The sequence below is a fragment of the Vulpes vulpes genome, chromosome 15, assembly GCF_048418805.1.
Source record: "Vulpes vulpes isolate BD-2025 chromosome 15, VulVul3, whole genome shotgun sequence".
Lineage (NCBI taxonomy): Eukaryota > Metazoa > Chordata > Mammalia > Carnivora > Canidae > Vulpes > Vulpes vulpes.
In genome coordinates this window covers 69,602,281-69,614,612 of record NC_132794.1, presented here as the reverse complement: position 1 = coordinate 69,614,612, position 12,332 = coordinate 69,602,281, and positions in this window count along the sequence as shown.

The window sequence follows — 12,332 nt, the reverse complement described above, 5'->3', positions numbered from 1 at the left end:
GAATGTTGTGGCATATCATTTTCCATTATGTGACAATTTATTGGCTGGCATCTGAGTACAGTACTTCTTCTGAAAAATACACAATGGGAAGTGACAAAAGGGAGAAACTAGTTGTTTAGTGATATATAAGGGTGGGGGGAAAAAAGAAAAAAATAAGAAAAAGGATGACGACCAATTAGTATCTTTAGGATCTAACTCTAAAATGGTTAAAGTTCCAAGCAATAATGCTGCCGTTGCAGTGCACAAGAATATGGTTATCATCTCATCTGGCCCCCACAATTCTGATAATTACAAGGACTATTTTACCTGTAAAATTCAACCTAAGGTTTCAGCCGGGTGATATGATTTTAAAGAGCAATTTTTAAAGATACTCTAAATGGGCTCCCAGACTTGAGTCCTTGAAATAGAAGTGTGGAGAGGGCAGCCCGGGTGGCTCAGCGATTTAGCACCGCCTTCGGCCCAGGGTGTGATCCTGAAGACCCAGGATCGAGTCCCACATTGGGCTCCCTGCATGGAGTCTGCTTCTCCCTCTGCCACTCTTGTGTTCTCTCTGTCCATGTTTCTCATGAATAAATAAAATCTTTAAAAAAAAAAAAAAGTGTGGAGAAATAATTCTCCAGTTCCAAGACTCTTCCCCAGCTCCCAGTCCCAAGCTCCTGCTGTCTTCAGCCTGCCGAAGTGGTGTAGTTGATTTTAACATTCTAGGTGATAATTCTCTGCAGGAAGGTCCTCTGGCCATGTAGGTTCTAGAAACCACACTGCTCTGTAGAATGACCTCTCCATGTTAGCTGGGTTTCTGGGCATATATGTGGTCATAGTTGCATCCCTCAGCATGCATGTAAATGCTACCGTGTGTAGTTCAGTTGGGTGCTTTAGGGTGTGTTGCCTCACCAGTTAATTGTTTTGCGTTGTCTCAACTGTCCATTCCTCCTCGTGGCTATTACTGCCCTTCCTGCCACAGTCTAGGACCTGTAAGGTCATGGTGGGTAGCTCTCGAACTAGCCTGGGTTGGAGGCGAAGATTAAGAATTCCAACTGAGGGGCACCTGGGTGGCGCAGTTGGCTAAGCATACAACTCTTGGTTTGGGCTCAGGTTGTGATCTCAGGGTGGTGAGATCCAGCCCAGCTTCGGGCTCTGTGCTCATCACGGATTCTGCTGAATAGTTTTTCTCTCCCTCTCCCTCTGCTCCTCCACCTCCCTCTCTAAAATAAACAAATCTTTAGGAAAAAAAAAAATCAAAGTGACTTTGGGATGCCTCGGTGGCTCAGTTAAGCATCAGACTCTTGATCTTGGCGCAGATCTTTTTTTTTTTATTTTATTTAAGATTTTAGTTATTTATTCATGAGAGACACAGAGAAGCAGAGACACAGGCAGAGGGTGAAGCAGGCTCCATGCAGGGAATCTGATGTGGGACTCATGCCCAGGCGAAGGCAGACGCTCAACCGCTGAGCCACCCAGGCATCCCTTAGCTCAGGTCTTGATCTCAGGGTTGTAAGTTCAGGTCCCACACTGGGCTCCATGCTGGGCGTGGAGCCTACTTTAAAAAAAAAATTTTAATTTAAAAATTTAAAAGGGCAGCCCGGGTGGCTCAGCGGTTTGGGGCCGCCTTCAGCCCAGGGCCTGATCTTTTTAAAAAAGATTTTATTTATTCATGAGAGACAGAGAGAGAGAGACAAAGACACAGGCAGAGGGAGAAGCAGGATGGCAGGAAGCCTGATGTGGGACTCGATCCCAGGTCTCCAGGATCACACCCTGGGCTGAAGGCGGCGCTAAACTGCTGAACCACCCGGGTGTCCCAAAAAAATTTTTTTAAACCATCTGGGTGGTTTGGTCACTTCTGCCTTCAGCTCAGGTCTCAGGTCATGATCCCAGGGTCCTGGGATGGAGTCCCTTGTCAGGCTCCCTCCTCAGTGGGGAGTCTGCTTCTCCCTCTCCCTCTGTAGCTCCCCCCACTTGTTCTCTCTCTCTCAAATAAGGAAATGAAATCTTTTTAAAAAGTTCCTAACAGGGGATCCCTGGGTGGCGCAGCGGTTTAGCGCCTGCCTTTGGCCCAGGGCGCGATCCTGGAGACCCGGGATCAAATCCCACGTCGGGCTCCCGGTGCATGGAGCCTGTTTCTCCCTCTGCCTGTGTCTCTGCCTCTCTCTCTCTCTCTCTCTCTGTGTGACTATCATAATTAAATAAAAATTAAAAAAAAAAAAGTTCCTAACAACTCCAAAGAAGCTGCTCTCAACTTTCATTCAGCAAATGCACAGTAACAATCATGTGCCAGGCCTTTGGTAGGCCACAAAAAAATGGAGGAAGAGGACACAGCCCTTGTCCTTAGTAGGTTCTCAGGACCAACTCACCTCCTGCCTCCCTAACACACCCAACAGGACACTGCCACTTTCTTAAATGAACTTTATGTTTTCACATTCCTGCTCTGGTCCCTAATCAAATCCAAGGCCCTAGAATACCTGACCTTTCCTGGCTTTCCCTCACCTAGGCTCTTCAGTCACCACAAGCATCCTGAGGTATTCCTCTTTCAATTAATAGAACATAGACTTTGAGGTCAGACCTAGCTTCCTCTAAGCATCCTACAGAACTTATGGGAATTTCCCCGAGTGGGATGGCAAAATGATAACAGCATTGGCTTTGGATCCTGGCTTCCACCCTTGCCTTTGCTACTTGCTAGCTTTATGGATTTGGGCATGTTTACATAACATTCTGACCCTCCGTTTCCTTAAATATGAAACAGGAATAATAACCTCAACAGATTGTTGTAAGGATTAAATTTGTTTACTGCACTATAAAGTACCTGGTGCCTAGTGTGCAATAAACGTGCTCAGTAAAGCTTATCTCATATATTTTTTTAAATTTTATTTATTTATTTACTTATGATAGTCATACAGAGAGAGAGAGAGAGAGGCAGAGACACAGGCAGAGGGAGAAGCAGGCTCCACGCCCCGGGAGCCCGATGTGGGACTCGATCCCGAGTCTCCAGGATCGTGCCCTGGGCCAAAGGCAGGTGCCAAACCGCTGCGCCACCCAGGGATCCCTTATCTCATATTTAACACTTAATTTTACACCATTCTGTTTGTTTCTCAAGTTAGATAACAGACCCTGAGAGTCGGCACTATATTTAAACTTGGCAAGTTCTCCCCATCATACAATCACACCAGAAAGGCTTCTTAGATACTTGAGTATCAAACAAATTTTTTTAAAGATTTATTTATTTATTTATTTATTTATTTATTTATTTATTTATTTATTTATTTCAGAGAGTGTGAGCAGGGGAGGGGCAGAGGGAAAGGGGGAGAGAGAATCCTAAGCCATCTCCCCTGCTGAGCGAGAAGACCTACCCCGGGTGGGGTTTGATCTCACAACCCTGAGATCAGGAACTGAGCCAAAGCCAAGAGTCAAATGCTTACCCAACTGAGCCACCCAGGAGCCCCTCAAATAATTTTCAAATGAATATATTTTTAAAAATATTTTATTTAGGGGATCCCTGGGTGGCGCAGCGGTTTAGCGCCTGCCTTTGGCCCAGGGCGCGATCCTGGAGACCCGGGATCGAATCCCACGTCAGGCTCCCGGTGCATGGAGTCTGCTTCTCCCTCTGCCTGTGTCTCTGCCTCTCTCTCTCTTTCTGTGTGTGTGACTATCATAAATAAATAAAAATTTTTAAAAATATATTTTATTTATTTATGAGAGGCAGAGACACAGGCAGAGGGAGAAGCAGGCTCCCTGCAGGGATCCTGACGTGGGACTTGATCCCGGGACCCCAGGATCACGCCCTGAGCCAAAGGCAGAGACACCCAACCCCTGAGCCATCCAGGCCTCCCTCAAATGAATATTTGACCTTGCTATTTAGGCTCCTAAGCATCCATCTACCAATTCACTAATAGGACTGCCCCCAAAACACCCCAAATTTTCCCTAAGTTAAGCTTCTAGGATCTCTTTGAAATGTCATTGGAATTTTTATTCTTTGTCCCCTACCCATGCTTTAGGCCTGGAGGAGTGTGCTTCTTCGCCTAGTGGCTAAATTTTTTTTAAATGTTATTCATTTTATTTTTATTTTTTTGAATATTTTATTCATTTATTCATGAGACACACAGAGAGAGGCAGAGACATAGGCAGAGGGAGAAGCAGGCTCCAGGCAGGAAGGCTGATGCGGGACTCGATCCTGGGACTCTAGGATCAGGCCCTGGGCTGAAGGTGGCCCTAAACCGCTGAGCCACCTGGGCTGCCCTTTTAAATTTTTAAATTAAAAAAAAATGTTTTTAAGTAGGCTCCACACCCAGCATGGGCTGAGTCCCAGAGAAGATTGCAAAGCCATACAGCAGTCAAGTGGCAGAGCTGATATCCAAAGTCAGGCTGAGAAAACTCCCTGAGGTAACAGCAGATAAGGTGACTCCCTCAAAGTCACAAGATTCACTGGGAGCTGGACAGAGACACTGGAATATGATCTCTAGGGCTTCTCCTAAATTTCCTAAAATCTAAGATGTTAACCATTTGTAAGATCTTGATACCAGAAATATAAAAATGTGAATAGGATTGTATTTTTAAAAAAATCTTATTTATTTATTCATGAGAGAGAGGCAGAGACACAGGGAGATGCAGAAGCATCCTCCCATGCAGAGAGCCCGACGTGGGACTCGATCCCCGGTCTCCAGGATCAGGCCCTGGGCTAAAGGCAGTGCTAAACCGCTGAGCCACCAGGGCTGCCTGGATTGTATTTTAGAATCAAGGAAATATGGTATTTGCCTGAAATCTGAGTTCCTTCAGGGACTGAGCTCATGCTGAGAAAGCCTGTACTGGGTGGATCTTGGATATAAATCTCCTTGAACTTGCCCAGAGAAAGAAGGGGGAGCATGGGAAAGACTAGAGAATTTGGAACCTGATAGACTTGGGGTTCAAGTCTAACAGTTGTGATCTTGAGTAAGCCCTTTGCTTCTCTATTCTTGGGCAAAGTGGGGTTCTAATACCTCCTTCACCGGGTTGAGGTAAGCCAAAGTGCCAAGCGCAGGCGTGGCATGGGATGGGGGCCTGGAGGTGGTTTCTGAAGCTGATATTAGTGCTCCTGCCACTGGTCTGAGCCCACCCCTCCAAAGAGTGCAGGGCTGCCAATGGGAGCAGTTCTCTCCAGACCTGAGTTGTCAGGCCTGAGCCCTGGGGAGAAGGTAGATGCTGGGTGGGGAGAGGAACGGGACTCAGCCCCAAGCATCTGGGATGTGAGGAAGGAGGGTGGGTACAGAGGCCTGCCATCAGGGTGACTAGACTCTGCCTTGGTCTCAGATATTTCCCGCCTGCCTGCCCCCATGGCTGCTCATCCAGTATTGCACATTACTAGGATGCAGGGTAAGGCCCTTGGAGGGAGACCATGTTTTTTGTTTTGTTTTAAAGATTCTATTTTTTCATGAGAGACACAGAGAGAGAGAGGCAGAGGGAGAAGCAGGCCCATGCAGGGAGCTCGATGTGGGACGCGATCCCCGGACCCCAGGATCATGCCCTGAGCCAAAGGCAGACGCCCAACCACTGAGCCACCCGGGCGTCCCAAGGCATCATGTTTTACCTGTGAGCAGATAACACATTGCCCTCTGAGTACCAACTGCTACCATCTATAATGGTGAGCGTCCCACCACTTACAGGGTATTTCCTCATGACAATGTCTTGTTCAGTTTGATCTCCTAAGCTAGGAGACATCAGTTAGGTATGAGTATTATTCCCCAACCACCCCCCCCCCCCCCCCCCCCGTGGCTTCCCCACCCTGCTCTCCCCAGAAAGAAATTAGAGGTCAGAGAGTTGTATGGCTCTCCCAAGGTCACAGTGCAGAAGTGGAATGCTAATTCTAGCTTCGCTGGTTCCATTAGCAAACAACATGAATTGAACAGCTGCCACGGGCCTGGCTCCTGCTGAGGGATCCAGGGATCTGAGGATGTTCAGAGGAGCCAGACCCATTCTCTCTTCTCAAAAGATTCTGAATCCAGAAGTGGAGATGGCCATGTAAACAAAAGCGGGTGAGCACAAAGAAATAATGCCAAGTGCTGTGTGAGCTCCCAGGAGGCAGAGCAGGACAGCAGTTAGGAGTGGCCTTTGATCTATCCTGACTCCCGCTGAATCACTTCCTGCTGTGTGACCTTGAGCAAGTTACTTAACCTCTCTGTACTTCAGCTTCCTCTTTTATAACCTAGAACTAATGATGGTACAACTTGATGGAGTTGCTACAAGCTCTGATACGAGAAAATGCACGCCAAGCCCCTGGTATCTGGCACACAGCACTCAACAAACTTGGGCTATTATTTTTTTCTGGAAGGCTGCACAAAGGAGGTTGCATTTGGATTAGGTCTTAAGGAAAGTTTCCCCAGGTGGGAGGAAGTCATTGCAGGCAAAGAGAAGACTACACACAGGTGTGAAGGGATAAAGCGGGAGGGTGGGGGACATAGCGGGCACACAGGGAGGTGGGCACCTGAGTGTGACAATGAAAGGAACAGGCAGGAAGGCTAGAGATGGAGTGTGACAGGTCTTAAATAATGAGTGCTAAGGGGGCTCTGCATCTACCCCTAGCTCCTCCGCCTGCTTCATTTCCACAGGCTCAGTATGTCTGAGAGACCACAGGAGAGGGCGGGTCACTGGGTAGACATGCTTTGATGGGGAACATGAGGAGCAAAGAGGTTACTGAGCAGGACGGGCCTGGGGACAAGGCCCTGGCCCCCAGAGGCTGTGGGTGGACACAGTCTCCAGCAGGAGGGGGTGCAGCTTCCAAAGAGGGGTTGATGGGGCGCCTGGCTGGTTCTTTCAGTAGAGCATGCAACCCTTGATCTCGGGGTTATGAGTTCAAGCCCCACATTGAGCACAGAACCTACTTTTTTTTTTATGTATTTATTCATGAGAGACACAAAGAGAGGCAGAGGGAGAAGCAGACTCCATGCGGGGAGCCTGATGTGGGACTCGATCCCAGGACCTCAGGATCACACCCTGAGCTGAAGGCAGATGCTCAACCACTGAGCCACCCAGGCATCCCGTGGCATAAAGCCTACTTAAAGGAAAAGGGGGTGAGGTGGAAAATGTGACCTGTGTCACCTACCTTTCAGTTCTGCTGAAGGCAGTGTGCCCATCCTGCCATGCTCAGCATGTGCAGCTGCAGCAGAGCATCCAGAGCCCCTGGGAGAGAGCAGATCTCAGCCCCATGATGCCAGATGTGCAGGGGTTTCCATAAAAGGGTACCAGGAAGGAGTCCTCTGAGTCCCAGGCTTGCTGGGGCAGCCTGGCCTTGAGCAGAGGTGGGTGTTGCGGAGCAGTGGTTCCCAGCTGTCAAGTGCAGCAAGGCAGTGATGGGAATGGGGCAGTGGATCAGTGTTTGCCTGGATCGCTGAGGAGGAAGGATGATTCGGGATAGGAGGGCATCTGGCCGAACCATACAGAGAATTGTGTCACCTTTTTTTTTTTTTTAACATTTACTTTTATCCCAATTTCACAGACACATAGCTTATAGAGTCAAGTTCTAAAACACCTCACTAAATAAAATGTATGTGGGGATCCCTGGGTGGCTCAGCGGTTTAGTGCCTACCTTTGGCCCAAGGTGTGATCCTGGAGTCTTGGGATCAAGTCCCACATCGGGTTCCCTGCATGGAGCCTGCTTCTCCCTCTGCCTGTGTCTCAGCCTCTCTCTCTCTGCATCTCTCATGAATAAATAAATATAATCTTTTTTTAAAAAGTATGTAATGTTACTGATTTTTTTTCAGTTTTTATACATTATTTAGTGGCATTTCCACTATGAAAGCTTAGAATGTAACTGTTTTCCTTTCCATTTTCACCAAACACACATATCCTATCCCCCTCATCTTTTCAGTATAGTTCTATTGTAATTTTACTTAGACCAATATTCAGTGCTTACACATCATAATAACTGTGTAAATGTATTCAGATGTGAGTCATGTAATAAGCTTTGAATCATTTTCATTCATGCAGAACTTTGTTTTATCTCGTTAATAATTATCTCTTTTTTTTTAGATTTTTTTTTTTTAATTCATGAGAGACACAGAGAGAGAGGCAGAGATATAGGCAAAGGGAGAAGCAGGCTCCCTATAGGGGGAGGACCCCAGGATCCCAACCTGAGCCAAAGGCAGAGACGTTCAACCGCTTAGCCACCTAGATGCCCCAATTATTATTTTTTAAAATTTTTTAAAAGATTTATTTATTTAATTATTCATGATAGACATAGAGAGAGAGAGAGAGAGGCAGAGACATAGAAGGAGGGAGAAGCAGGCTCCATGCTAGGAGCCCGATGTGGGACTCGATCCCGGGACTCCAGGATCAGGCCCTGGACCAAAGGCAGGTGCCAAACCGCTGAGCCACCCAGGGATCCACCCTTTTTTAAAAATTTTAAAAAATATGTTATTTATTTATTCATGAGAGCCACAGAGAGAGAGGTAGAGACAAAGGCAGAAGGGATAAGCAGGCTCCCTGGAGGGAGCCTGATGCGGGACTCAATCAGGGCACCTGGGATCACACCCTGAGCCAAAGGCAGATGCTCAACCACTGAGCCACCCAGGCATCCTGTATCTCTTTTAAATATATATATATTTATTACTAATTCAATCCCAAACTTGTCAACTTTTCCATTGATTTTTCTGTTTTGTTTCATTGGCAGTATGTCCGTTGTTTTCGGCAATACATTTTCATTGCTGATATACAACATTTCAGATATTTAATGAATTAAAGAGGTTTACATTGCCTAGTCTGAGAACAGAGCCATCATTTGTCGTGTCGGTTCTTTAGGGAAATGTGTTCTGATTCCCAGGTAATTATTTTATAAATGTACCATAGGCATGATCACCTGTATCATGCCTGTTTCTGCCTTCAGGGAGCTTTGCAGTGTCATCTGAGGCATGAGACTGAGACAAACTAATTATGTAAATAAAGAAATCCCCATATGAGGCAGAAATAATACAGTGCCTATTGAGCGGTACAGACAAATGGGTGAGGCCTGGGTGGTCACCTGAAGGAATGAGACTTGAGTTTTAAGGGATTGTTTTGTTTTAAAGCTTTATTTATTTATTTATGAGAGACACACACAGAGAGAGGCAGAGACTTAGGCAGAGGGAGAAACAGGCTCCTCGCAGGGATCCTGACGTGGGACTCAATCCCGGATCCTGGGATTACGCCCTGAGCCAAAGGCAGATGCTCACTGCTGAGCCACCCAGGTGTACCAAGACTTATCTCTCTCTCTTTTTTTTTAAAAAGATTTATTTATTTATTTATTTATTTATGATATATATATGTGTATATATATATATATATATATAGAGAGAGAGAGAGAGAGAGGGAGAGAGAGAGGGAGGGAGAGACACAGGAGGAGGGAGAAGCAGGCTCCATGCCGGGAGCTCGACACGGGACTTGATCCCGGGACCCCAGGATTGCGCCCTGGGCCAAAGGCAGGTGCCAAACCGCTAAGTCACCCAGGGATCCCCAAGACTTATCTCTTTTAAAGAGGGAGAGAGAGAAAGGGCATGTGTGAATTGCGGGAGGGGTGGAGGGAGAGAATCTTTAAGCAGACTCCCTGCTAAGCACATAGCTGGAGGTGGGGCTTAATGTCAGGACCTAAAGATCATGATCTGAGCAGAAACCAAGAGTTGGAGGCTTAACTGACTGACCTACCCAGGCACCCTTAAAGACTTTATTTTTTAAGTAATCTCTATGCCCAACATGAGACTCAAATTCACAACCCTGAGATCAAGGATCAAATGCTCTAAGACAGCCAGTTGCCCCTAAATTGATGTTCCTTAAAACCCTCTTCCCCATTTAAGAAGTGATGCATGATGATTTTAAAGTAATTGGAAAACAAAAAAAGCATGACTTGTCAATGCACAAGATTATATATCAAATTTGGGGACCAAATGTACATTGAAATCTAACCATATGTTATAGGATCCAAAGAAGACAAAACTTGCTTTCATGTTATGATTACATATTGTGCTAAGATAAAAAGCTTTAGCATTTTTGACTTTTATATTTATTTCTGAGATGTGAACTAAAAGATTTTGGGATCTATTGGGAAGTACTTCTTTATAAATAACATTGTATATACAATGGGTCTGCCTTTCTGGTAAACAAAAAGCCAGATGAGATTGAATTATCATTAAATTTTATTTTTAAACATTGGCTTAGAATATTAGTACTAATGACTTTTTAAAAAAATATTTTATTTATTTATTCATGAGAGACACACAGAGAGAGGCAGAGACATAGGCAAAGGGAGAAACAGGCTCCCTGTGGGAAGCCTGATGCAGGACTGGATCCTAGGATCCCGGGATCAAAACCTGAGCCAAAGGCAGTTGCTCAACCACTGAGACCCCCAGGTGCCCCAGACTAATGACTTTTTAATTAAAAAACTATATTATTCTTTTCCAATGAGGATCAACTTGAGGCAAATTTGCAAAATTATCATTCTCTCCTCAGCATCAGGTTTTTGTAGTATAGCTAACAATGCTCTTCCTACTTCCTCATGGTCCAATATGGCTATAAGTTGAACAATATATAAATAACTAAGATTAACAACAATTTAACCTCTTTCAGGGTACGTGGAAAAAAAACCCAAAACCATGACAATGGCTAATGATGTTCACCTGAGCATGCTCATTAGCTATCTGTGGTCATCCACTCATGAGCACCCCATACATCATTGGAGGCATTCCATGTCACTATTTGAAAGGGGAATATAATACAATATTTATTGATTGAAAAAGAAATTAAGATGGGTACCATATTCACTTTTAATGGTATGAACTCTTTGGAACTCCCCCTGAAATGTGCATCAGACCCCAGCCCTCTTATTTTTCTCAATGATGAAGGTGAGGCCCAGAGAGAGAAAGAAAGTTGTGCAAAGTCATAAACAAGCAGCAGGACAAGGACCGTGGCTCTTACTTCTTACGCTGGATTTGGCCATCCTGAGCTTGTTACATTTCATATCTACTCCCTACCGTGGCCTGTGTGCTGAAATATGAATACAGAGAAGTTAACTGGGTTTTTTGCATGTAGCTTACGGATTCAGTGATACTCTTTATATAGTGACACCTTGTTCATTTACTCATTCATTCAGTGGACGGTTGAATCATCAACTGCTCACTAGGGAGCAGTACATGGCCTGCCCCCATCTAACCCTAGCCTTCTTGTTTGGCTTTATCTTCCACCCTGCCGTCCTGCCCAGTTCATACCTCCCATATTCTACTTACACTGGTTCAGGTATTTATTTCCTCCAGAAGCCTTTCCTTCTTCCCCCTGGGTCCAGCCTCGATGCCCCTCCTTCCTATCCCATCACAGCCTATACTACACAGTATTAGAGTTGCCTACCTACCCGTCTGTCTCCCTTATGGCGCTAGGCTAAGCACCATGCATGCAAGTATCTTGTTCACCACTATGCTTTTAGGGCCCAGAGCAGGGGCTGACCTGTAAGGGGTGGTCCATGGATATCTGTGCAGTTAACTATTGGATCTGCCATTTCCTGTGCTCTCAGACCACTGGGCTTCCACAGAGCGTGTTTCTCCACTCACTGTCAGTTCTACCTTCCTTAAATTGTCAAGACCCAGGTCAAACATCTGCAACAATCAATAGTTCTGTGAAGCCTTCTTTTTCACCCCCTCCCCCTCCCCCCCCCCCACCACACATTCCCTCCTCTTTTCCCCATTCTCCCTGCCATCCCATGTCACTCAGAACACTACTGTCCCTGGGGGCAGTGACTTGTATCTTTCACCTTGGTCCCCTGGCACCTACACAGTGCCAGGGACTGGTCTAGCTGCTTAGAATTCAGCAGGGAACCTAGCAGACCAAAATCCCTGTCCTCATAAAGTCCTCGCTCTGTTGAGTGGACAGACTATGAATAAAATAAGTAAAATGTAGAGCATGTTAGAAAGAATGGGCACGTTGTGAGGACAGGAGGGGTGGGGGAGGCAGAGTTCCAGACTGAACTAGGTGGGTAAAGGCCTAGAGGACGGAAGGAGGGAGTTGGCCACTGGAAGACTTCTCATCATTAAAAGGCTCTGGCTTTCAGGGTGCATGGGTAGCTCAGTCGATTGAGTATCTGACTCTTGATTTTGGCTCAGGTCATGATCTCAGGGTCATGGGATCGAGCCCTGCAAGGCAAGTCCTCAGGGGGGAGTCTGCTGGAGATTCTCTCTCTCTCTTTCCCTCTCCCTCTGCCCCCCCCCCCCCCGCTTGTGCTTACACTCTCTCTCTAATAAATAGTTTTGTTTTTTTTTTTTTTAAAGAAAGACTTTGCCTTTTGCTCTGAAATGGAAGGTATTGGTGGGTTTTGAGCAGACAGGTGACATGATCTTGTGCACATCTTAACAGGATGA